Source organism: Mobula birostris, chromosome 4 (assembly GCF_030028105.1).
Source record: "Mobula birostris isolate sMobBir1 chromosome 4, sMobBir1.hap1, whole genome shotgun sequence".
In the NCBI taxonomy this organism is placed as follows: domain Eukaryota; kingdom Metazoa; phylum Chordata; class Chondrichthyes; order Myliobatiformes; family Myliobatidae; genus Mobula; species Mobula birostris.
In genome coordinates this window covers 203,044,150-203,070,662 of record NC_092373.1, presented here as the reverse complement: position 1 = coordinate 203,070,662, position 26,513 = coordinate 203,044,150, and positions in this window count along the sequence as shown.

Here is a 26,513-nt window from a genome sequence, read left to right as displayed (position 1 = left end):
TCAAAGAGTTGTCAAGGGACGCTTACCCTGAAGAAGTTTAAATCATCTCTTCCCCAGGAGTTGGAGCATAACATTGGAGAGGGATAGGAGCAGACAAGTCAGGAAAATGTTTAATCTGAGTAAGGGGAAATATGAAGCTATCAGGTAGGAACATGGAAGCATAAATTGGGAGCAGATGTTTTCAGGGAACTGTACAGCAGAAATGTGGCAAATGTTTGCGTGGAATTCTGCGTAGGTATATTTCAATGAGACAGGGAAAGGATGGTAGGGTACAGGAAGCATGGTGTACAAAGGCCGTAGAAAATCCAGTTAAGAAGAAAAGGAAAGCTTACGAAAGGTTCAGAAAACTAGGTAGTGATAGAGATCTAGAAAATTATAAGGCTAGCAGGAAGGAACATAAGAATAAAATTAGGAGAGCCAGAAGGGGCCATGAGAAGGCCTTGGTGAGCAGGATTAAGGAAAACCCCAAGGCATTCTACAAGTATGTGAAGAGCAAGAGGATAAGGTGTGAGAGAATAGGACCAATCAAGTGTGACAGCGGAAAAGTGTGTATGGAACCGGAGGAGGTAGTGGAGGTACTTAATAAATACTTTGCTTCAGTACTCACTACAGAAAAGGACCTTGGCGATTGTAAGTATGACTTACAGCAGACTGAAAAGCTTGAGCATATAGACATTAAGAAAGAGGATGTGCTGGAGCTTTTGGAAAGCATCAACTTGGGTAAGTCATCGGGACCGGACGAGATGTACCCCAGGCTACTGCGAGAGGCGAGGGAGGAGATTGCTGAGCCTCTGGCGATGACCTTTGCATCATCATTGGGGACGGGAGAGGTTCCGGAGGATTGGACGGTTGCAGATGTTGTTCCATTATTCAAGAAAGGGGGTACAGATAGCCCAGGAAATTATAGACCAGTGAGTCTTACTTCAGTGATTGGTAAGTTGATGGAGAAGATCCTGAGAGGCAGGATTTATGAACATTTGGAGAGGCATAATATGATGAGGAATAGTCAGCATGGCTTTGTCAAAGGCAAGTCATATTTTACGAGCCTGATTAAATTTTTTTTAAGATGTGATTAAACATACTGATGAAGGTAGAGCCGTGGATGTAGTGTATATGGATTACAGCAAGGCATTTTATAAGATACCCCATGCAAGGCTTATTGAGAAAGTAAGGAGGCATGGGATCCAAGGGGACATTGCTTTGTGGATCCAGAACTGGCTTGCCCACAGAAGGCAAAGAGTGGTTGTAGACGGGTCATATTCTGCATGGAGGTTGATGACCAGTGGTGTGCCTCAGGGATCTGCTCTGGGACCCCTTCGTAATTTTTATAAATAATCTGGATGAGGAAGTGGAGGGATGGGTTAGTAAATTTGCTGATGACACAGAAGTTGAGGGTGTTGTGGATAGTCTGGAGCGATGTCAGAGGTTACAGCAGGACATCAACAGGATGCAAAACTGGGCTGAGAAGTGGAAGATGGAGTTCAACCCAGAGAAGTGTGAGGTGGTTCATTTTGGTAGGTCAAATATGATGACAGAATATAGTATTAATGATAAGACTCTTGGCAGTGTGGAGGATCAGAGGGATCTTGTGGTCTGAGTCTATAGGACACTCAAAGCTGCTGTGCAAGTTGACTCTGTGGTTAAGAAGGCATACGGTGTACTGGCCTTCATCAACTGTGCGATTGAGTTCAAGAGCCGAGAAGTAATGTTGCAGCTATATAGGACCATGGTCAGATCCCACTTGGAGTACTGTGCTCAGTTCTGGTCACCTCACTTATAGAAGGATGTGGAAGCCATAGAAAGGGTGCAGGGGAGATTTACAAGGATATTGCCTGGATTGGGGAGCATGCCTTATGAGAATAGGTTGAGAGAACTTGGCCTTTTCTCCTTGGAGCGACAGAGGATGAGAGGTGACCAAATAGAGGTATATAAGATGATGAGAGGCATTGATCATGTGGATAGTCAGAGGCTTTTTCCCAAGGCTGAAATGGCTACCATGAGAGGGCAGAGTTTTAAGGTGCTTGGAAGTAGGTACAGAGGAGATGTCAGGAGTAATTTTTTTACGCAGAGAGTGGTGAGTGCATGGAATGAGCTGCCAGTGACCGTGGTGGAGACGGATACAATAGGATCTTTTAAGAGATTCTTGGATAGGTACTTGGAGCTTAGAAAAATAGAGGGCAATGGGTAACCCTAGGCAATTTCTAAAGCAAGTACGCTCAGCACAGCATGGTGGGCTGAATGGCTTGTATTGTGCTGTAGGTTTTCTATGTTTCTATGAGTTTAGTGAGTCCCACTTTCCCTCTCTGTATTTCCTGCTGCTCTCCAACTCTTCTTCACCTGTCTTAGACATTGCTCGTGCAATCGTAAGATCCTGTTGGAAATTGATGATGTAAAATGCCGCAAGTCAGTTTATCTCGTTTATTGGTGCAACACCGCGGGGGAACTGAGTGGCCTCAGTTGATGAGAGGACTGGGCCTCAGGCCGCAGGATTGCCTGCTGCTGCACTCCAGGGGAGGAGACGCTGGAGGCAGTGTACTGCAGTATCCATGCTCGGCTGGGGGCGGCTGCTCCTGTGGGTGCTGCCCTCCAGTGTCCAATCAGTGGAATGACAAGTTGGACTGCATGCATGGATACTTTCATCTGTGGACTGCTAAGAATGTCTTTTTCTTGCCGAGAGCACCATTAGTTTACAGGACATCCCACTCAGGGACTTGGGCTACATATTTTTATCTGTGTGACTATACGTTGACCTGCTATATGTGTATGCTATGCACTTTGGCCCCAAAGGAGCACAGTTTTGTTTGGCTGTATTCATGTATGGTTGAACAATAATTAAACTTGAACTTGAATAAACTGATCTGAATTTGTCAACCTTTTAACCTACTCCAAGATCAAACTTACATGGATTATAGAAAAATGGAGGGCTATGAGGGAGGGGAGGGTTAGTTTGATCTTGGAGTGGGTTAAAGGTCGGCACAACATCATAACAGAAGGGCCTGTACTGTGCTGTAATGTTCTTCTTTAATTTCTAACCCACACTCCCTCCCACATAGCCCCTCATGTCTCATTCACCCATGTGCCGGTCTAAGAGTTATTATATTGCCCTAATGTACTGCATCTGCTCTGACACCACCCCAGCAGCATCCAGCACTCTGTGTGAAAACGCTACCTCTGATATCCCACCTGTACTTTCCTCCAATCATCTTAAAATTACGTCCCATCGTATTAGTCATTTCCACCCTGGGAAAAGGTCTCTGTGTTTGTACACCTCGATCAAGTCTCCTCCCATCCTCCTTCGCTCCAAAGAGAAACATTCTAGCTTGCTCAGTCTACCATTGTAAGACATGCTCTCTAATCCAGGATAGTGACAAACGACTTTAGTGGTCTGAGTGAACAGACAGAAAGGCTTCAAACTACTATTCAGGGAGATCCAGCTCGAACCCAACTTCAACTAACTGTCAATGTGCCCCATCCCTTGGCTAACACATTAGACTATCCTTTCAGGAACTTAAAGCCACAAAACTCCAGTGTTGTGGGAAAGCAAAGATATCTTAAAAAAAAAAGGAGAAAAATACAGATTTATTTTTATTTGGAGATACAGCATGGAGCAGCCTTTCCAGCCCAATGAGCCAAAGCAACTGACCATATTTAACCCTAGCCTCGCAAACTCGAAGAAATTTGCAGATGCTGGAAATTCAAGCAACACACATCAAAGTTGCTGGTGAACGCAGCAGGCCAGGCAGCATCTCTAGGAAGAGGTACAGTCGACGTTTCGGGCCAAGACCCTTCGTCAGGACTAACTGAAAGAAGAGCTAGTAAAAGATTTGAAAGTGGGAGGGGGAGGGGAGATCCAAAATGATAGGAGAAGACAGGAGGGAGAGGAAAGGAGCCAAGAGCTGGACAGGTGATTGGCAAAAGGGATATGTCTTCTCCTATCATTTTGGATCTCCCCTCCCCCTCCCACTTTCAAATCTCTTACTAGTTCGTCTTTCAGTTAGTCCTGACGAAGGGTCTCGGCCCGAAACGTCAACTGCACCTCTTCCTAGAGATGCTGCCTGGCCTGTTGCGTTCACCAGCAATTTTGATGTGTGTTGCATTAACCCTAGCCTAATCGCAGGACAATTTACAATAACCAATTAACCTACTAACTGGTACGTCTTTGGATCATGGAACACCCAGAGGAAACCCACGCTGTCATGAGGAGAATGACGGCACTGGAACTGAACTCCCAACTTCGGAACACCCTGATTTGTAATAGCGTCGTGCTATACCGTGGCGTTCCGCTTCCAGATGCTGTGAGTCCAGAATTAAAGTTGAAGTTTCTGTATTTACTTAGTATGAGCAATCTCGGGGTGTGGTGGGGTTGCAGGTAATTTCAGAACTCAAGGATTACAGTGTAGAGGTATCACTTCAGTCGAGAATGAAGGAGTGTTTGTTATGTTTTGAATTCTTAATCAAACAAAATATATAGAAGATTAATAAGTCTTACTGGAATATTAGATACATAACAGTGTCTATTGATGAGTTTCAGATGGCTGTAGAGGCTATTCCAGGATCCACATAAATGGAGAATGCCTGTGTGTGACCTTGTTTAACATAGGGACACTGATACACGGGCAGCCACCACATGGTCCTTGGCAGATCAAGGTCAGTGTCCAGTGACAAAGAATGCAAGATGACTGGGGACCTTTCACTACTTCAGCCTTCCTCCACATTCACTGCTGTAGTGATGCGTCATCATCTTCCACAAGCTCCGCTGCTGAGGTCTTGGTTGGATCTCTCTGTCTAGGAACCTCCCCCTTGACCTTACTGCGATGGGTGACTCTACCAGGAGCTAAGCTGAAGACAGCATCTCCCTAAGGATCTCAGGAACTCACAAGTCTCTCCACCACAATGATCCTGGGAGAAAATGTACATCTAGTCCAAGCCAAACTATTAATCTGCTGAGTTGCATCATCCTGCTCCCATAGCCTTCCATCCCCCTCCCATCAATGTACTTATCCAAATTTTTCTTAAACGTTGAAATCGAACCCACATCTATCGCTTCTGCTGGTAGCTTGTTCCACACTCTCACCACCCTCTGAGTGAAGAAGTTCCCCCATAAACATTTCGCCTTTCACCCTTAACCTATGACTTCTAGTTCTCAAACTGCAGATGCTGGAACTCTGGAATAAATCCAGGAAATGTTTGAAACACTCAGCAGATCAAGCACAGTCTGTGGGGAGAGACTAGGATGTCTTCATGACCTTTTATCCTTAATCTATGATCTCTAGTAGCAGTCCCACCCAACCTTAGTGGAAAAAGCCTGCTCACATTTACCCTATCTATAACTCTCATAATTTTGTATACCTCTGTCAAACTCCACTCATTCTCCTATGCTCCAGGGAATAAAATCCTAAACTAACGGTGATGGATTCAGCGCAGTCCATCATGGGTAAAACCCTCCCAACCATTGAGCACATCTACATGAAATGCTGGCATAGGAAAGCAGCATCCTTCGACAAAGATCCCCACCACACAAGCCATGCTCTTTTCTCACTGCTGCCATCAGATAGAAGGCGCAAGTACCTCAGAACTCACACCACCAGGTTCAAGAACGGTTACTAGCCCTCAACCATCAGGCTCCTGTACAAAAGAGGATAACTACACTCATTCTATTTCTGACGTTCCCACAACCAATACTTTTACTTTTAGGACTCTTAAGCTATTTCATGCTCTCGTTATTTATTGCTATTTATTTATATTTGCATTTGCACAGTTTGTTGTTCATTGATCCTGTTTACAGTTACTGTTCTATAGGTTTGCTGAGTATGCCTGTAGGAAAAGTAATCTCAGTGTTGTATGAGGTGACATGTATGTACTCTGATAACAAATCTTACTTTGAACTTTGAACTTCTTGAACTTCATTCAGGCTTTCCCTATGACTCAGGTCCTCAGTAACCCAGCAGTATCCTGGTAAATTCACTTTTTTAATCTTATTGTGTCTTCCTTACTTTTCACCTTGGCAATATCTCTGGTCATTTTACTCAATCTAGACAGGTTGATCCAAATCCCAATAAACCCCATTCCAAATATCCTCTCCTTGTGGAAAATCATCTCATTCCATAAACAAGTCCAATGGTTTACAACTAATGGTCACGTCTCATTCCTCTCCTAAAAATCATTATCATGAGTCACTGTTGGAATCTAATGTTTTTAATCCAAGGTTCTTTCAGAAGACAAGAAACAGGCATAAAACTTGTTCCTTCGTGATCATCTTATTATGTGCTAATAGAACAAAGAGAATTGGAAATATAGAGCTTCAAAGGTCTACTTGCTAAGAACAAACAACAGAAAAAGATGACACGACAAAGTGTTCAGCTCTTCTTAAACCCTTTAGGTAAGAGACATTCCATTCAAATATATTGATAAGTGTTAACCAATCATAGAGCCCCTATTCTAATAATGCACTGTCAAGAAGCTTCCACAAGGCTGTGTGCTTAGCCCATTGCTGTTTACACTGCTAACACATGACGGTGCAGCCAGATTCAAGGAGAACCTGATCATTAAATTTGCAGATGATACCACAGTGGTGGGGCTCATCAGCAAAAATGATGAAACAATGTACAGGGAGGAGATCAAACACCTAGAGAGCTGGTGCAGGGATAACAACTTGATGCTTAATGTCACCAAAACCAAGGAGATGATCGTCGATTTCAGACGGTCTCAGCCTGAGCACACACCCCTCAGCATCAGCGGCTCCACAGTGGAGAGAGTGGAAAACATCAAGTTCCTTGGGTGTAGATCTCAGACAATCTCACTTGGTCCAGGAACACCACTGGGTTTGTGAAACAGACCCAGCAGAGATTGCAATTTCTGAGGAAACTTAAACAAGCATCAGTCCCCATTAACATCTTAACTACATTCTACAGAGGCGTGGTTGAGAGTGTGCTGACCTTTTGCATCACAACCTGGTACTCCAGCTGCAGTGCTGTCGACAAAAAAGCCTTGCAGAGGGTGGTTAGGGGAGCAGAGAAGGTTATTGGGGTCTCCCTACCTTCTGTCCAAGACCTCTTTCAGAGTCAATGCCTCCAGAAGACATGTTACATCATTAAAGACTCCTCACACCCTCTCCATGAACTGTTTGTTCTTCTGCCATCAGAAAAACGTTACAGGAGCATCAAAACTAAAACCACAAGGCTACTAAACAGCTTCCTCCCACAGGCAGTCAGACTGCTAAATAGCTGCTCCACCTGACTCTGCTTTGGACACTTTTAACTTGCACTGAACACTTATAACTGATTTTAACGGACATGTGTCTGTTGTGTTTTACTATTTATTGTTATGTTTATTATTTAGTGTTGCGTTTGTTATGTTATAATTGCACTGCCCCTGAGAAACGCTGTCTCATTCTGCCCTGCAGAGCTGATGTATGGTTAGAATGACAATAAAATTTTTTAATCTTTGAATCTTGAATCTTGAATCATACAAAGAACTGCAAACACTAAGAAATGCACTGAAGAATCACTGTACCTGTATATAGGTAGTTATATAAAATACTAGCAGATGTAAATTGTTAAACTGCAAAGAAAGCAACCACTACACAGCCTGACCTAACATCACCTATTGTCCACGGGGAACACCTCAACAACATAAAGAGCTTCAAAAAACGTGACCTGAAACCTCAACTCATCTCCTCTGTCACTGTGCCTGAGGACTCTCAGCTATGCTGTAATAATTCACTAAGGTTCTTTGCAGCATTTAGTGGTCCATGACTATTTAATTGCCATCCTGAAATTGGTTTCACCACAGATCTGCAGCACATTCATATGAAGCAATGTTCTTTCGAGTCCTGAATTGCTCTGAAATGCTGTCAATTTCTTTCCTCCCACAGATGTTCAGCCTGCTGGGTTCCTCCAGCACATTGTCTGCTGGTCCGAATTCCAGTGTCTGCCGTCTCTTCTGTCTCCGATGTTCCATTGAACTTGAGGTGCAGAAGCCACAAGAAAGCAGCATCCACCATTAAGGCCTCCTGCCATCCAGGCCATATTCTTGTCTCGCTATGGCCATCAGAAAGGAGATACAGGAGCTTTAGGTTCCACACCACCAATTTCAGGAATAGTTCTTGCTCCTTAACCATCAGGCTCCTGAACCAGCGTAGATAACTTCACCGCTTCCACTGCCTACTTTCAAGGCCTCTTTACAACTCACGTTGTCAGTATTATTTTTGTTTGCACATTGGTTGTTTGTCAGTCAGTTTTTCACAAATTCTATTGTATATTTTCCTGTAAGTACCTCCAATAAATGAATCTCAGGGTAGTATATGGTATCACATATGTACCACACTTCGATTTCTTCCATGTGCTCTGGGGATTTCGTCCAAAATTCCAAAGATGTACTGGTTAGTAGATTAATTGGTCATTGTGAATGGTCCTGTCAGAGTCAGAATCACTTCTGGCTCTGCACTCCGATTAAACGCTGAAGTTGGGTGGTTTTTCATTGATTCTGTTATGGCTATTATTCTATAAATTTATTGAGTATGCCTGCAAGAAAATGAATCTCAGGGTAATATATGCTGACATACCTCTACTTTGATAATAAATTTACTTTGAACATTGAACTTTATTACCAGTATGTGAAACAGACAAGAATTGATTGTGGTTCGGTGCCAAACATAAGACACAGGACAATACCACAACAGACAACACAATAGCAACCAACAATTTACAAGACAATAGTCCAAGCAGCCATGAGCAATCAACAATTAACAGAACAGTCACACGCGCAAACATCAATAATCAAACTGAAATAAATGTGAACATATGAACAGACTCAATAATTATCAACAGACCAAGGAGAGCAGGAAAGACCATTTCTTGGATGTTGTACAGGGACGGTTAGGGTATTGCACCTGAGTGAGTTTTGTTGAGAATTTGGACAGATACAGGAATGAAGCTTTCAGGGATGACGTGTAGTCCTGCTTGGCGATGGACTTGCAGCTCCATCCTGATGGCAATTCGGTGAATTGGTGACTGCTGGGGTGGGTGGAGTCAGCAGTAATTTTTCCAGCTCTTTTGTTCACTCTGGCGATGAACAGGTCTTTTAATGTCAGCAACTGATCTGCTCTGCTGTGTAGACCACTTGCTGCAACCTGGGCTTGGAGAGGGACGCGGTGGCGAGAAACCAAACGGTGACTAGGGCTCAGTAGGTGGGTTGCCAGGCAGTGCTCTGTATCTCGAAATGAATAAATAAACAGAGATTGGAGCCAGTTATAGAACATAAAACACAGAAAAGTACAGTACAGGAAAAGGCCTATTGGCCCACAATGTCTGTGCCAAACACAACGGCAAATTAAGCTCAACTTCTTCCGCCAGAATGGGATCCATATCCCCACGTTCCCTGTGTGCTCACGTCTAACAGCCCATTAAACACCGCTTATGTTTGTTCTGTCTGTCCTGTACTAATTCTTCCCATTCTTAGCACTGACCAGTGTGAAGAGCATAGACCAGAACAGCATAGGAATAGGCTCGTTGGCCCAGAATGTTGTACTGAGCCAAGTACGTCAGTAATCAAATGACAAACTGAGCTAATCTCTCTGCCAACACAATGTCTATATCCTTTCATTTTCCTCACATTCATGTGTCTATCTAAACAGTTCTTGAAAGTTTCTGCCTCTATCACCTCCCCAGGCAGTGTATTGCAGGCACCCATCACTCACTGTGTGAAAAAATTCACAGCTCCTTTGAAATTAACCCCCTTGCAGCTTAAATGCGTGCCCTTTGATTTTAGGCTTTCCAACCCTGGGACAAAAGTGCTGTCAGTCTACTCTACCTCCGCCTCTCATCGTCTTGTAAACCTCTATCTTCATTGTGTCCAACTTCTCATTATAGCACATGCTATAATGCTATAAACCCCACCCCAATGTCAGTGGTTGTGATTTTAATAACATTTCTATCAATCATGCCTACACAGGCTTCCCCAGAATTCACTAAAACCGGCATTGTGAGACTGGAGCTCGAAGGGGCCACCCAGTACGACTCCTATGTTCCATGGATCGAGGAACAGCAGAGGCCTTTGGCTCGGCCAGAGGTGCATTGACATGCTCAGGGTCATGTCATGACGCATGGTCGCGTGGTAGCAGTGTCCTCTAAATCTTGATGGGCTGGTTTAAGGCGATCTAACAAAATATGTGCAGGTTTGCCCCTCATCTATGATAAAAGTCTTTTCTCCACGTTCCAAAACACGGAATGGACAATCGTAAGGGGCCCTAGGGGGATGCTGGTGTGCACCACGGCAGGCGGAAACAAACGAGGTGGAACTAAGTCGACAAGAACCCAAGAATCCTGTACGCTATGATGGGCGGTAGGAATAGGTGAAAAGGAATTGAATTTACTGAGGAGGGTGGAACACTACTGTGAGGCCGACCAGGCGATCATGATGACAGGGATGAAATCGCCTAGCACTCGTAATGGCTGCCTGTATACTAACTCTGCCACGGATAACTGCAGGTCCTCTGTTGGAGCTGTTCTGAGCCCCAGCGGGACCCACGGGAGACGATCATGCCAACACTCATCAGTCAGGGAAGACCTCAGAGCAGCCTTTAAGGAGGGGTGTTAGCCATTGGGCTGCGGGTGATAAAGCGTGGTGTGCCAGTAGGGTCCCATTAGAATGAGCTCACTTGTTATCATCAAATGCCCCGGTCATGTCCGCTGACCAGTCAAGCACTTGATTAGCAGAATTGTCTGATACGTGCATGCAAGTCCAGCAGCTCACAAAATGAAGCGGTGATAGAAATAGGGCAATGTAGGAGGGAAGGTTTAGACTGATCTTCAATAGGTTAAAATGTTGGTACAACATTGTGAACTGAAGGGCCTGTAGTGTACTGCAGTGTTCTAAGTTCTTTACTGACAACAACTCTCTAGAAAGACAATAAATTATGTAACTAATTAACACAGCTGAAGACATGCCCTCCAGAATTATCTGTGAGTCTAGTTTAGCTGCTGAAGGATAATTGCCCTGATACCTCTTGTTCACAAAGAGCGGAACAAATCCAATCCAACTAGTTACCACGCAGTTGTTTTCTCTACTCTCAATCACTCCCAAAGTGGCAGACACTGTCATTTGTATGGAGCTGCACGGTAGCATCGTGGTTAGCACGACACTTCACCATACCAGCAACCAGGGTTCAATTCCCACTGCTGCCTGCAAGGAGTTTGCACGCTGTCTCCGTGATCTCATGTGTTTCCTCCCACAGTCTAAAGACGTAGCGATTGGTATGTGAATTGGTTATTGTGCATTGTCCCAAGATTAGGCTAGGAGTAAATCAGGGGTTTGCTGGGTGGTGTGGCTCGAAGGGCTGGAGGACCTACTTGGCGTTCTCTCTCTCTGAAATAAACATCAGTTTCTCACAGTACTGACACTCATCATCATAAAATGATGTAGGTGGCACGGTAGCACAGCGGCCAGCGTACCGCTTCACTGTGCCGGCAATCGGGGTACCCGCCACTGTCTGTAAGGAGTTTGTAGGCTTCCCCCATGATTGTGTGGGTTTCCTCCAACTTCTCTGGTTTCCTTGCACATTGCAAATATGTTCAGATTAGCCATGATACTCAAGCACCGGAAGCATGGTGACACTTGCAGGCTGCCCCCAGCACATTCTCGGACTGTGTTGGCCATTGACACCAAGAACACATTTCACTGAATGTTTCAATGTTTCAATGTGTGTGTGCAAATGAACTCCTCTTTATATTTGAATACTGTTTGCCCTCTCTTTTGCCCCAATGTGTTCTTTCCTGCTGGGATTCATGCACAAGCCTTTTTCAACAGAATCCCACTCCAGTGAGAGAATTTAGTCAGTGTGGGCATGAGAAACACCAGCAGTTTAATATTTCCTTTCAACACTGGGGGTCTTTTGACCCATCCAGTCAATTCCAGTTCTCTGACATCCTTAACAATCCCATTCTCCCTGACGAAAGGTCTTCACTTGAAACATCAACTCTATACCTGCTACCGACCTGCTGAGCTCCTTAGGCATTTTGTGTGTGTTGCTCCAGATTTCCAGAATCTACTGTATCCCGGTGTCCTAATTCCTCCAATTATTCTGCTACATTTAAGAGACTCTTAGATAGACACATGGATTGAGAAAACTGGAGGGCAATGTACGAGGGAACTTTTAGATTGATCTTAGAGGAGGTTGAATGTAGGTACGACGTTATGGGCTGAAGGGCTTGTACTGTGTTCCATGTTCTGTGTTCCATGTTCTGTGTTCTATGTTCTGTGTTCCATGTTCTGTGTTCCATGTTCTGTGTTCTATGTTCTGTGTTCCATGTTCTGTGTTCTATGTTCTGTGTTCCATGTTCTGTGTTCCATGTTCTGTGTTCTATGTTCTGTGTTCCATGTTCTGTGTTCTATGTTCTGTGTTCCATGTTCCATGTTCTATGTTCTGTGCCACTAATGAATCTCTGGAAAGACTATAAATCCTATAATTAATTAATTGACACAGCTAAAGACATGTGCTCCAGAATTATCTGTGACTCTAGTTTAGCTGCTCCAGGGTATTTACAACGCTAACATCTATCCAACAATGTGGAAAATTGCCCAGTTATACCTTGTAGTGCTTTAATGTGATGAATTTATCAGTGTGGACAGTACAGGTGACAATAAACCAATAACAATTTCAGTTCCAATTCCAACTCCGATATTTCTCTGTGTATGACTTTGACGTTTAAATCCAATATTCTTTTCAGAAACACGCACAAAATGCTGGTGGAACGCCGCAGGCCAGGCAGCATCTATAGGAAGAAGCACAGTCGACATTTCAGGCCGAGACCCTTTGTCAGGACTAACTGAAAGAAGAGCTAGTAAGAGGGGGAGGGGGAGATCCGAAATGATAGGAGAAGACAGGAGGGGGAGGGATGGAGCCAAGAGCTGGACAGGTGATTGGCAAAAGGGATACAAGGCTGGAGAAGGGAGAGGCTCGTGGGATGGGAGGCCTATGGAGAAAGAAAGGGGGGGGGGAGCACCAGAGGAAGATGGAGAACAGGCAAGGAGTTATTGTGAGAGGGAAAGAGAGAGAAAAGAGAGAGAGAAAAAGAGGTTAAATAAATAAATAAATAAATGGATGAATGAATAAATAAATAAATAAATGATGGGGTAAGAAGGGGAGGAGGGGCATTAACGGGAGTTAGAGAAGTCAATGTTCATGCCATCAGGTTGGAGGCCTTATATTCCGTCTGGGTAGCCTCCAACCTGATGACATAAACATTGACTTCTCTAACTTCTGTTAATGCCTCTCCTCCTCTTCTTAACCGATCCCTTATTTATTTATTTATTTGTTTGTTTGTTTGTTTGTTTATCCATCCTTTTTTTCTCTCTCTCTTTTCTCTCTCTTTCCCTCTCACAATAACTCCTTGCCTGTTCTCCATCTTCCTCTGGTGCTCCCCTCTCCCTTTCTTTCTCCATAGGTCTCCCGTCCCATGATCCTCTCCCTTCTCCAGCCTTGTATCCCTTTTGCCAATCAACTTCCCAGCTCTTAGTTCCATCCGTCCCCCTCGTCTTCTCCTATCATTTTGGATCTCCCCCTCCCCCTCCCACTTTCAAGTTTCTTACTAGCTCTTCTTTCAGTTCGTCCTGACGAAGGGTCTCGGCCCGAAACGTCGACTGTACCTCTTCCTATAGATGCTGCCTGGCCTGATGTGCTCTGCCAGCATTTTGTGTGCGTTGCCTGAATTTCCAACATCTGCAGATTTCCTCGTGTTTTCTTTTTAGACGTCATGACCCCTGTTGCTTCACAATCGTTTTATTAAAGCTAATAGAACAGAAATAGAACAGTGACAGGGATCTACGACTGTAGAAGATAGAAAATAAAGTAGGATCTTAGCATAAAATAGCTCCTTTTATACCCAAGGGTAAGAAAACTTCCATTCAAATCCAATGAAGAGCATTTGATGACTCTGGGATTCTACTCACTGGAATTCAAAAGATTGAGGGTGACCTCAATGAAACCTATTGAATGGTGAAAAGCCTCAATAGAGTGGATGTGGAGCGAATGTTTCCTGTGGTGGGGGAGTCTAAGTCCAGAGGACACAGCCTCAGAATAGAGGAGTGTCCTTTTAGTATGGAGATAAGGAATTTCTTTAGCCAAAAAGTGGTGAATTTGCAGAATTCATTGCCACAGCTGGCTGTGGAGGCCAAGTCATTAGGTATATTTATGGTAGAGGTTGATAGATTCCTGATTAGTCCAGGGTTGAAAGGATATGGGGAGAAGGCAGGAGACTGGGGCTGAGAGCGAAAATGGACCAGCCATGATGAAATAGCAGAGAGACTTGAGAGGCCAAATGCCCCTATATCTTACAGTCTCATGGTCTAAATCCATAGATAACAATACCCCTGTTAGAAAGCAGCTAATCAATACTGCAGTCAAAATTAAGAATGAGAAAATATTCATTCACTTAATGAAATAACAAATAGAACTTCCAGAATTATATCTTATATAACCACTAACGAAGGGGTTCCCAACCTTTTTTATGTCATGGACTGATACCATTAGGCAAAGGGTCTGTGAACTCCAGGTTGGGAACCCAAGCACTAGGGGTACTTTAAACCGTTATGCATACTATAGCCACCAGGAATCATAGTAAGAAGTTACTTGTACGTATATAAGTAATTATATAAAATGCAAGTAGACAATTAATTGTTAAACTGCAAAGAAAATGACAATTTATCAGTCCCATCCAACATCTGTAATCTATTCTTCACCACATGTCCATCAATTGTCCCTGATTGAGTCATAGATGAGATGGGATGTTATGTTAAAGTTGTGTAAGGCATTAGTGAGGTCTAATCTGGACTATGGTGTGCAGTTTTGGTCACCTACCTGCAGGAAAGACGTAAATAAGGTTGAAATAGTACAGAGAAAACTTACAAGGATGTTGCTGGGTCTGGAGGGCCTGAGTTATAGGGAAAGATTGAATAGTTTAAGACTTAATTTCTTGTAACGTAGGAAATTGAGAGGAGATTTGATAGAGGTATATAAAATTATGAGAGGTATACACAGGGTAAATGCAAGCACGCTTTTACCCTGAGATTGGGTAGGACTACAACTAGAGGGCATGAGTTAAGGGTAAAATGTGAAAAGTTTAAAGGGAACATGAGGGGAAACTTCTTCACTCAGAAGGTCATGAGAGTGTGGAATGAGCTGCCAGCACAAGTGGAGCATGTAGGCTCAATTTCAACTTTTAAGAGAAGTTTGGATAGGTACGAGGATTGGAGGGGTATGGAGGTCTTTGGTCCTTGCGTGAGTAGATGGGATTAGGAGGTAGATTGCGTCGTTATGGACTAGATTGGCCAGTCACTGAGCTGTAATTCTCTGTTGAAGCTGGGAATTTCTGAAACGGTGAGAAGGTAGCCTTATCTGCCACATCATTGCTGCCCACATTTGTAGGTTGGGAAATAGATGAGACTGAAGCTGCTTGAAGATCCCAGTGGTTTTCCAATGCTTCTTCAGTAAGGAACACCCACAGACACACTCCAGAGGGAAGGACCGCGTCCCACCACAGCCCAGAGAGGTACCGGCAGTGTCAAAAAAACTGGTAGCCCAGGAGGCAACTCAGAAACACCACCTACCCAGCATGGGCAAGGATTCAATAATGACTGTCAACCACATTCCAATCAGAACAGTCACTTCACACAGTTATTCAAACCCCCGTCCCTTAAGCGCTATTGCACAGCAGTTTTTCCACAGAAAAGCTTTGTTACTTAATTTCTTTCTGAGGATGTGGATGACTTGTTCTGTTGAGCAACTGACCTGAAGGAGAGAACAAGTGAACATTAGGCTTGCTGGGACCTGTGTTCAGCTCCCTCTGCCTTCACCAAGAACGATGCTTTTGGAAGAGTAACTCCCAGATGTCTAGGTAACATGAGGCAATCACATGTGTTATCAATTCAGACTATCTGTCCTGCGACCAGCACATAAGTACCACCACAAAGAAGGCACGGCACCACCTCTACTTTCTTAGAAGTTTGTGTAGACACAGCTTGTCACCAAAAACTTTGGCAAACTTTTATAGATGGACAGTGAAGAGTATCCTGTCTGATTGCATCACATTCTGGTATAGAAACATCAATGCCTATGAATGGAACTTGCCTACTTACTGCCTGTTATATGGTGATCAGAGCTTCATACCAGTAGCTTCCTCTTGATTTTCACTACTGTCAGTCATGCAAGTCCCAGGTGGACACTCAGGAATACCGTCTCACTCAGAGGTAGAAGGATTCTTCATTGCTGTTTCTGTAACAGTTTCGCTTTACCAGTCAGTGTTGTTAGCCCTGAGCTGAACCCCTGAACCTGGAGGGCTGGTGGACCACTCTTAGTCTGGCCTCTACCCTTTGACCTGTTTGGCATGGGTGACCCTACCAAGAGCCAAAGCATAAAATTCTGACTCCAGCCAGCATAGCTCTCTGAGTCATTGAGGCATGCAAGCTTCCAAACCACGACAAGGCTGTGGTCCTCTTGGAGGCCAGGAGCGGAAAAGGCTACAGAAAGTTGTGGACACAAAGCAGTCCATCACAGGCAAAGTTCTCCACACCAAGGGTTCTCAAACTGGAGTCTCACTACTTCAGCAACCAGGGTTCAATCCTGGCCATGGGTGCTGTCTGAGTGGAGTTTGAACATGGAACAAGCCCTTAACCAGTAAAATTAGGAATTAAATGGCTAATTAAATTAATCCCCTCTGCCTACACAATGTACATATCTTTCCATTTTCCTCACATTAGTGTGCCTATTCAAATACTTCAGAATCAGAATCAGGTTTATTTTCACCAGCATGTGTTGTGAAATTTGTTACCTTTGCAACAACAGTTCAATGCAATACATAACATAGAAGATAAAAAGTAAAAATAAATAAGTAAATCAATTACAATATATGTACAAACGTTCGTATATTGAATCGATTAAAAATCATGCAAAAACAGAAATAATATATATTTTAAAAATGAGGCAGTGTTCATGGGTTCAATGTCCATTTAGGAATCAGATAGCAGAAGGGAATAAGATGTTCCTGAATTGCTAAGTTCTCACAAGTCCCTAATATATCTGCCTCTACCACCACACCAGCCACCCTCCACTCTCGGTGTAAAAAATTTGCTCCTCTCACCTTCTTTGAAATTACCCCCTCTCACCCTAGATACTTGCCCTCTGGTATTAGACAGTTCAACCCTTAGAAAAGAATATTGTCTCACTACTCTATCAATGCCTCTCATAATCTTATAAACCTCTATCAGATTTCCCTTCAGCCTCCACCGCTCCAGAGAAAACAGCACAAGTTTGTCCAAACCCTTGTTCGAGCATACGCAGGCTGCATCCTGATATACCTCTCTGAACGCTCCTCAAAGCCTTGTCATCCTTCATATAATGGAGCAACCAGAACCATGTGCAATACTCCAATTGCGGCCTAACCAGAGTTTTATAAAGCTGCAATGTAATGTGCTGACTTTTGAATTCAGTTCCTTCACTAATAAAGGCAAGAATTGCATATGCCTTCCAAACCACCCTGTCAACCTGCATAGCCACTTTCAGGGAACTAGGAACTTGGACCGCAAGATCCCTCTTTTCAGGATCTTGCACTTAATAGTGCAACACTTCACATTTGGCCTTGTTAAACTCCATCTGCCATTCCCTCACCCATATCTGCAACTGACCTATCATCATCATCAGGTGCCATGCCCAGTTTGAGCTTTGACTGCCATGGCCCACACACTCTTGTTTCGGGTCAAGTGGATCAATTCATTGGTATTCATTTCCAGTTCTCTGGCTGCCGTCTCCGTCATCTTTTGTCTTTGTTTTCCTCTTGCTTTCTTCCCTTCAATCTTTCCCATAATTACCATGCATCCTAACTCCTCTTTCCTAATCACATGTCCAATGAAGTTACATTGCCTTTTCATGGTCTCATACATTATTTCTCTTTTCGTGTTTGCTCTGTTCATGACATCCTCATTAGATATTCATTTCATCCATGATATTCTTTGCATCCTCCTCAAAAACCACATCTCTGCTGCTACAATTGGTTTCCTCATGTTACTAGATATTGTCCAACATTCTGAGCCATATAACATAACTGGATAAACATAACATTTCAGTACTCTGAGGCAGGTTGTCATGCCTAGTTTAGTATTGGTCAGTATACTCTTCATTCTCGTAAAGGTGTCTTTTAAAAGCTAAAAGTAAGATACAAGCTGAAACAAGATAGAAACATAGAAACATAGAAAATAGGTGCAGGAGTAGGCCATTCGGCCCTTCGAGCCTGCACCACCATTTATTATGATCATGGCTGATCATCTAACTCAGAACCCCGCCCCAGCCTTCCCTCCATACCCCCTGATCCCCGTAGCCACAAGGGCCATATCTAACTCCCTCTTAAATATAGCCAATGAACTGGCCTCAACTGTTTCCTGTGGCAGAGAATTCCACAGATTCACCACTCTCTGTGTGAAGAAGTTTTTCCTAATCTCGGTCCTAAAAGGCTTCCCCTTTATCCTCAAACTGTGACCTCTCGTTCTGGACTTCCCCAACATCGGGAACAATCTTCCTGCATCTAGCCTGTCCAATCCCTTCAGGATTTAATACGTTTCAATCAGATCCCCCCTCAATCTTCTAAATTCCAACGAGTACAAGCCCAGTTCATCCAGTCTTTCTTCATATGAAAGTCCTGCCATCCCAGGAATCAATCTGGTGAACCTTCTTTGTATTCCCTCTATGGCAAGGATGTCTTTCCTCAGATTAGGGGACCAAAACTGCACACAATACTCCAGGTGTGGTCTCACCAAGGCCTTGTACAACTGCAGTAGTACCTCCCTGCTCCTGTACTCGAATCCTCTCGCTATAAATGCCAGCATACCATTCGCCTTTTTCACCGCCTGCTGTACCTGCATGCCCACTTTCAATGACTGGTGTATAATGACACCCAGGTCTCGTTGCACCTCCCCTTTTCCTAATCGGCCACCATTCAGATAATAATCTGTCTTCCTGTTTTTGCAACCAAAGTGGATAACTTCACATTTATCCACATTAAATTGCTTCTGCCATGAATTTGCCCACTCACCCAACCTATCCAAGTCACTCTGCATCCTCTTAGCATCCTCCTCACAGCTAACACTGCCACCCAGCTTTGTGTCATCCGCAAACTTGGAGATGCTGCATTTAATTCCCTCATCCAAGTCATTAATATATATTGTAAACAACTGGGGTCCCAGCACTGAGTCTTGCAGTACCCCACTAGTCACCACCTGCCATTCTGAAAAGGTCCCGTTTATTCCCACTCTTTGCTTCCTGTCTGCTAACCAATTCTCTATCCACATCAATACCTTACCCCCAATACCATGTGCTTTAAGTTTGCACACTAATCTCCTGTGTGGGACCTTGTCAAAAGCCTTTTGAAAATCCAAATATACCATATCCACTGGTTCTCCCCTATCCACTCTACTAGTTACATCCTCAAAAAATTCTATGAGATTCGTCAGACATGATTTTCCTTTCACAAATCCATGCTGACTTTGTCCGATGATTTCACTGCTTTCCAAATGAGCTGTTATCACATCTTTGATAACTGACTCCAGCAGTTTCCCCACCACCGACGTTAGGCTAACCGGTCTATAATTCCCCGGTTTCTCTCTCCCTCCTTTTTTAAAAAGTGGGGTTACATTAGCCACCCTCCAATCCTCAGGAACTAGTCCAGAATCTAACGAGTTTTGAAAAATTATCACTAATGCATCCACTATTTCTTGGGCTACTTCCTTAAGCACTCTAGGATGCAGACCATCTGGCCCTGGGGATTTATCTGCCTTCAATCCCTTCAATTTACCTAACACCACTTCCCTACTAACATGTATTTCGCACAGTTCCTCCATCTCACTGGACCCTCTGTCCCCTACTATTTCTGGAAGATTATTTATGTCCTCCTTAGTGAAGACAGAACCAAAGTAATTATTCAATTGGTCTGCCATGTCCTTGCTCCCGTATAATCAATTCACCTGTTTCTGTCTGCAGGGGACCTACATTTGTCTTTACCAGTCTTTTCCTTTTTACATATCTATAAAAGCTTTTACAGTCTGTTTTTATGTTGCCTGCCAGTTTTCTCTCATAATCTTTTCTCCCCTTCCTAATTAAGCCCTTTGTCCTCCTCTGCTGAACTCTGAATTTCTCCCAGTCCTCAGGTGAGCCACTTTTTCTGGCTAATTTGTATGCTTCTTCTTTGGAATTGATACTATCCCTAATTTCTCTTGTCAGCCACGGGCGCACTACCTTCCTTGATTTATTCTTTTGCCAAACTGGGATGAACAATTGTTGTAGTTCATCCATGCAACCTTTAAATACTTGCCATTGCATATCCACCGTCAATCCTTTAAGTGTCATTTGCCAGTCTATCTTAGCTAATTAACGTCTCATACCTTCAAAGTTACCCCTCTTTAGGTTCAGAACCTTTGTTTCTGAATTAACTATGTCACTCTCAATACAAGGTGGGGAGGAGAAGATGGCGGCGCGACGCAGCGTGTGTGGCCACTCCGAAATAATATTGTATTTGTTAAATAGGGGTCGTGCACAATCCTGATTTGATGGAGACAGACATGAGGAGCACAGAGGAACATCTGGAGAAACTTCTGAAATGCCTGCTTCGCTGCAGTTGTTACTGTGCGATCGAGAATCTCTGGAGGGGAAGGCCTCAAATCCTTGGCTTTGCCTATTGCCTGTTGCCGGAGCCAGGGTCGAAGCACTCAGTAGAGATGGTGCTCGGTGCTCGGTGTCGGAGGGCTGGTTGGAGGCTTGGAATTTTTAGACAGACTCAAGAGTCGGCTGTGGTCGAGTGCTTCCAGGGTGCTGCATCGGCAAGTTTGCGGCACTGGAGGTTCATGGCAGGGAGAATTTTTCTTCCTTCTACCGTCTGCGTGAGATGATGGGACTTTCGAGAAACTTTGAGACTTTTTTTTACCATGCCCATGGTCTGCTCTTTATCAAATTATGGTATTGCTTTGCACTGTTGTAGCTATATGTTATAATTATGTGGTTTTTCTCAGATTTTTAGTCTTGGTTTGCCTTGTGTTTCTGTGATATCATTCTGGAGGAACATTGTATCATTTCTTAATGCATGCATTACTAGATGACAATAAAAGAGAACTGCGTGTCCTCATAATCTAATCTAAATCTAATCTAAAAAAAATAAACAAAGAACAATGTGGTTTTGTGAAAGACAAAGGTACAAGAAACGCAATATTGATGTTAAGGATACTATCAGAATGTGCTATTCATGTGCAAAAAGATTTGTTTGTTTGTTTTATCGACTACTCAAAAGCATTTGATAAAGTGAAGTGCAATAAGTTATTTGAAATATTAAAGAAAACTCTAGATAGTCATAATCATAGTCATACTTTATTGATCCCGAGGGAAACTGATTTTCATTACAGTTGCCCCAACCAAGAATAGAGTATAGATATAGCAATATAAAACCACGAATAATTAAATAGTTATATGTAAATTATGCCGGGAAATAAGTCCAAGACCAGCCTATTGGCTTAGGGTGTCTGACCCTCCAAGGGAGGAGTTGTAAAGTTTGATGGCCACAGGCAGGAAGGACTTCCTATGACGCTCAGTGTTGCATCTCGGTGGAATGAGTCTCTGGCTGAATGTATTCCTGTGCCCAACCAGTACATTATGCCTAATCAGAAATCTGTACTGGGGACAAACTGCTGCTGTAAGAAAAGATGGAGAAGTGAGTCAGTTTACGAAAATCAAGAGAGGTGTTAGACAAGGGTGTGTTTCCTTCCCTGATTTATTTAATGTGTACAGTGAAACAATATTACAAAAAATAAGAGATCTCTTGGGAATCAAAGTTGGCGGTGAAAACATCAATAATTTCAGATATGCAGATGACAGTGTGTTAATTGCAAGTACAGAGGAAGAACTACAAGGCTTAATTGATATAATTGTTGAAGAAAGTGCAAAAATGGGTCTATCAATTGCAAAAAGACAGAATGTATGGTGATATCCAAAAAGAAGGAGAATACTATCTGCAGGCTGAGAATAAATGGGGAAGACATAAAACAAGTAAAGAACTTTTGCTACTTAGGAAGCTGGGCGAGATCAGATGGCAGGTGCGACATGGACTTCACAAGAAGAATAGGGATGGCAAAAAACACCCTTCTGAGAATGAAGAGTATACTGAACTAGGCATGACAACCCACCTCAGAGTACTGAACTGACTTATATCTCACTGTATTCTTTGCCAGTCTTTTACACTATCCACAACTCCACTAATCTTCATCATCTGCAAACTTACTAACATCTCCATTTTCATCTATTTAATTTATATACTGTACATCACAAACAGCACGTGTGGCGCGTGGCCAAGTGGTTAGGGCGTTGGGCTCACGATCTAAAGGTCGTGGGTTCGAGTCTCAGCCAAGGCTGCGTGTTGTGTCTTTGAGCAAGGCACTTAACCACACACTGCTCCAGTCAGCAAAATGCTGGGGGTTGACCTCGCGATAGACTGGTGTCCTATCCAGGGGGGAGTCTCAGTCGCTTCTCGCCACAGAAACCGGCATAAGCACCGGCCTGATGGGCCACAAGGCTCAGGACAGACTTTAACTTCTTTTTAACATCACAAACAGCAGAGGTCACAATACTGATTGTTATGGATGCCTCTGAATTTGCATTCCTTATCAATGCCTTGGTCTTATTTTACTGAATTCTAAAATATACCCAATCCTCAGTCCTATTCCTCCTTTCAGAACATTGAACAGTACAGCAGAATACAAGCCCACCATGTTTGGTTTTCTAACCTTAAAGGGAGAAACATTTGTCAAATGACACATTAATCCTTTAAGCACTAACATACTTACTGTCATATCTTCCAATGTAGTTTCTCATTCCACTATCACCTATCATAATTTGATAGTTTGCTTTATTTAGACTTAAAGACTTTATTTCGGATCCAAATAGATAGAGATTTAAAAAGATTAGATTTATTTGTCAAACGTACACACAGTGAAATGCATTGGTTATGTCAATGACCAACACAGTCTGAGGATGTTCTGGGGGCAGCATGGAAGGGTCACCATGCTTCTGGTGTCAACATAGCATGCCCACCACTCACTAATCCTAACCTGTACATCTTTGGACTGTGGGAGGAAACTAGAGCACCTGGAGGAAACCCACACTGTCATGGAGAGAACATACAAACTCCTTACAGATAGCAGTCAGAATTGAACACTGGCGCTGTAAAGGTCAAAGTTCAAAGTAAAATTTATTATCAGGGTACATACATGTCACCATGTACAATGCCAAGGATCTTTTCCTGCGGGCACACTCAGCAAATCTATAGAACAGTAACTGTAAACAGGATCAATGAACAACAAACTGTGCAAATGCAGATATAAATAAATAGCAATTAATAATGAGTATGAAATAACAAGATAAAGAGTCCTTAAAGTAAGACCATTGGTTGTGGGAACACCAGTAGAATGAGTGTTGTTCAAGAGACTGAAGTTTGAGAAGTAGTAACTGTTCTTGAACCTCATGGCGTGAGTCCTGAGGCACCTGTACCTTCTACCTGATGGCAGCAGTGAGAAAAGAATATGGCCTGGGTGGTGAGAATCTTTTATGATGGATGCTGCTTTTCCCTGGCAACATCTCATTTAGATGAGCTCAATGGTTGGGCCGAAATGTCTAACTTTTGTAGGATTTTCTACTCAAAGGCATTGGTGTTCCGATACCAGGCCGTAATGCAGCCAGTCAGCACACTTTCTACCACACACCTATTGAAGTTTGCCTAGATTTTGGATGACATGCTGAATCTCTGCAGACTCCTGAGGGAGAAGATGCACTGCTGTGCTTTCTTTGAAATTATATTTATATGATGGGTCCAGGACGGGTCCTCTGAGATAGTGACACCCAGGAATTTAAAGTTGCTGACCCTTTCTACCTCTGATCCTTCAATGATTGCTGGCTCATGGACCTCTGGTTTCCCTTTCCTGAAGTATACAATCAGTTCCTTGATCTTACTGACATTGAGTGAGAGGTTGTTGTTATTACACCACTCAGCCAAATTTTCAGTCTCCCTGCTCTATGTTGATTCACCACCCCCTTTGGTGGTGTCATCAGCAAAGTTGTATATGGCGTTGGAGCTGTACTTAGCCGCACAGTCACAGCTGTAAAGCAAGTAGAGCGTGTGGCACACATCTCTGTTGTGCTCCTGCGCTGACGGAGATTGTAGAGGATGTATTTTTGACAGTCTGAACTGACAGAAGTTTACAAGTGAGGAAATCCACGATCAAGTTGCACCAGGGGTTATTGAGGCCAAGGTCTTGAGTTTATTGATTAGTCTTGAGGGCATGATGGTATTAAATGCTGATCTGTAATCGATAAAGAGCATCCTGATGTATGCACCTTTGCTGTCCATTTGTTCCAGGATTGTGTGAAGAGCCAATGAGACAGCATCTGCTATGGACCTGTTGCTTCGGTAGGCAAATTGGAGCGGATCTAAGTCGCCACTCAGACAGGAGCTGACGTGCTTCAACACCAGCCTCTCAAAACACTTCATCACTGTGGATGTAAGTGCCACTGGGGGATAGTCATTGAGACAAGTTACCACGTGCTTCTTGAGCACCAATAAGATTGAAGCCTGCTTGAAGCAGATGGGTACCACACTGCTGGAGTGAGAGGTTGAAGATATCCGTGAATAGACCAGCCAGTTGGTCAGCACAGGTCTCCAGTACTCGGCTAGGTACTTCATCCAGACCCAATGCTTTCTATGGATTCACTGTTTTGAAGGCAGTCCGCATGTCATCAGGCGGGAGGAGAGAGTGCAGCGCGCCGCGCGTGAGCAGCCCTCCGGTGAAAAATGATATCGTATTCATTAAATAGGGGCCGTGGACAATTCTGATTTGATGGAGACAGACGTGAAAGCACAGAGGAACATCTGGAGAAATTTCTGAAAAGCCCGTTTGCTGCTGTCGTTACTGCGCGACCGTGAATCTTCCGGAGGGAAGGCCTCAAAATCCCCGGCTTTACCTGCTGTTGGCAACCGAGATTGAGGTTGAATCGCTCGGATAGAGATGGTGCTCAGTACTCGGTGTTGGAGAGCTGATCAGAGGCTCGAAGTTTTCAGACAACTCAGAGTCGGACCGTGGTCGGGCATGGCAGGGAGAGTTTTTCTTCCTTCTCCCGTCTGCGTGAGATGTGGGACATTTGAGAAAGTTTGAACTTTTTACTGTGCTCATGGATTGTTCTTCATCAAGTTATGGTATTGTTGCACTGTTGTAACTATATGTTATAATTATGTGGTTTTGTTAGTTTTTTCAGTCTTGGTTTGTCCTGTGTTTTGTCATATCACACCGGAGAAAATATTGTATCATTTCTTAATACATGCACTACTAAACGATAATAAAAGAGGACTGTGTGTCTTCATTATCTAATCAGATACTGGGACCAAAGGATCATTGGGATACATGGGGGCGCGCAATGGTTCCTCACTTTTCTGATGGTCAAAGCAAGCACAGAAGGCACTGAGCTCAGCTGGAAGTGAAGCTCGCTAGACTACGGCATTCAGAACCCGCCACAGCTGTTGAACATCCCTCATTGATTCCAGTCCAGTCTGGAATCTCCAGTTCGCCTGTGAGGTGGCTTTCCAGAGATCATACCTGCACCTCTTGTTGCATACTGGATCTCCAGAGTTGAATGCCTCTGATCTGGCTCTCAGCAAGTTCCGGATATCATTGTTCATTCAGAGTTCTGATTGTGGTGAAGCCTGAGTGATTTTGTGGGAACACACTCATCCACAGCTGTTTTAGTAAAGTCTGTTACGACCCAAGTGTAGTCATTTGGGTCCTCAGATGAGTTCTTGAACACGACTCAGTCCACTGATTCAAGGCAATGCTGTAACTGTTCCTCTGCCTCCCATGACCACCTCTTAGCTGTCTTGATCTCTGGAGCCTTGCTCTTGAGGCTCTGTCTGTATGCAGGAAGTAGGTGTGCAGCCAAATTATCCAACTTGCCAAAGAGCAGTCTCCGGAAGGTAAAGCGTTATGCTAACCTCAATGCTACCATGCCACCCCGATAGACTGAACGTCTTCAATTTGAATCATAGAACGTTACAGCACAGTCGTTGACCTTTTAACCCACTTCAAGATCGATCTAACTTATTCCTCCTACATAGCCCTCCATTTTACTTCCATCCAAGTACCCATCTAAGAGATTCTTAAATATCACTAATGATTGAAACAAAAGTGAAAACAGGTAGCTCTGGTTCGCTGCTTGCTTGTAGGATTGTTTGCTGAGCCTGGAGGTGAGGTCACACATGGTATAATGGTAGCACACAAACTCAGCACAACCATCACAACACTCACCTCAAGACTCAAGGATCCAACATCACTGGCGGAGAGAACAAACGTAATATACCAAAGCCAATGTGGAGATGTGGAGAATGCCTCAAAACACTATGTAGGAGTGGATGAGATGGAGAGAAAACTATCCACGGGACAATATGAAC